At 39.2% G+C, this 1,650-nt stretch overlaps 1 non-coding gene across 1 annotated transcript; it reads left to right on the forward strand.

Moving 5' to 3' along the window:
• The first annotated feature begins 1,017 nt into the window (after positions 1 to 1,017).
• LOC111722883 lies at positions 1,018 to 1,124 on the forward strand. Its single transcript, XR_002771527.1, has one exon. It is a non-coding gene; the product is annotated as a U6 spliceosomal RNA (small nuclear RNA).
• The last annotated feature ends 526 nt before the right edge of the window (positions 1,125 to 1,650 follow it).

Here is a 1,650-nt window from a genome sequence, read left to right on the forward strand (position 1 = left end):
CCTGTGGACATTATAACATCTTTTAACAAAGATTTGCTGTTTTTTCAACTTTAAAATGAGGATGTATGGTCATGATATTGAGATATATATGTACTGTATTTGCTGGGGTTTGTCCATGGTTCCTGTAACTCCCATATATGGCCCTTGCTATAGTTTTTTGCTACAGTGTTTGGTGCTTTAAGCCTCATGAGCAGCCTCAGGAAACAGAATCTCTCTGACAATCTTCTGCCCTCCTATCACTTTCCTCAAGGGAGGACTCTAATGGTCCCTCACCTTTCTGATGATGGGCCATAAGACACTTATTCCAGAGAGGGTCCCCCCACATATCATGGAAGAAACAATGCTGTTATAATGAAGTCTCTGCAAAAACACAAGAGGGCAAGGATAGCTGAGCAGGTGGAGACTTCTGTAGGGCAAGGCCCACGCGAGGGCAAGGAAACCCGCATCCTTCTTCCTTCGCCCATACCTCACCCTGCTCTTCTCATCCTCTGTATCCTTTGTAATAAAAAATAAATAAACACATTTCTGTGAATTCTATTTGTCACTCCAGCAAATTATTTGAAACCAAAGAAGGCAGTGTGAAAATCCCAAATTGAAGCCAGTTTGTCAGAAGTTCCAGAGGCCTGGACTTATGGATGGTGTCTGAAGGGAGTGAGGGGCAGACTTGAGGATTGAGCCCTCAACCTATGGGATGAAACTATCTCCAGGTAATATCAAAATTGACACCCAGTTGGCATCCATTTCTTGCTTGCTTGCTGGTGGGGAGAAATCCCTACGTATTTGAGGATCACAGACATCTACTCTGTTGCTTTCAAGACCACAGGAAAACACAGTTTGAGTTTTTCCCAAGACAGAGTAACAACTGTAATGCTAGTTATGATACAAAATAGTTGCATAAAGCAAACCAGATAATATGATTGAAAAGATGATCAAAAAAAGTCACCATATTACAGAAATGTAATGATTGTATTCAAAAGGTAGTTTTAATAATTGATCATATCATTAAAAGATTGTGTTGTGCTTGCTTCGGCACCACATATACTAAAATTGGAACGATACAGAGAAGATTAGCTTGGTCCCTGCGCAAGGATGACATGCAAATTCGTGAAGCATTCCATATTTTTAAAAGAGACTCTAGCTGGCATGAGCAACTTGATTTCCCCCAGCTCCATCATGGTCAGAGATTTTAACACTCCTTTGGCACTGTTGGATAGATCCTCCAATAAGAAGCTTAGCAAAGAAATCTTACATTTAAATTTAACTATTCAACTTCTGGACTTATCAGAAATCTACAGAACATTTCATCCTAACAAAACTGAATACACATTTTTCTCATCAGTACATGGAACATACTCCAAAATCGATCACATCTTAGGCCACAAATCTAACCTCAGCAAATTTAAAGGAATAGAAATTATTCCATGCATCTTCCTGGACCATTATGGAATAAAAGTTGAACTCAGCAACAACAGGAATCTGCAGACTCATACTCATACAAAAACATGGAAGCTAAATAACTTTATGCTGAATGATTCAGGGGTCAGAGATGAGATCAAGAAGGAAATTACCAAATTTATAGAACAAAATGAAGAGTTATCAGAATCTCTGGACTACTGCAAAGGCAGCCCTAAGAGGGAAATTTATAGCATT

This window comes from Otolemur garnettii, unplaced genomic scaffold (genome assembly GCF_000181295.1).
Source record: "Otolemur garnettii isolate 467f Iridium unplaced genomic scaffold, OtoGar3 scaffold01292, whole genome shotgun sequence".
NCBI lineage: Eukaryota > Metazoa > Chordata > Mammalia > Primates > Galagidae > Otolemur > Otolemur garnettii.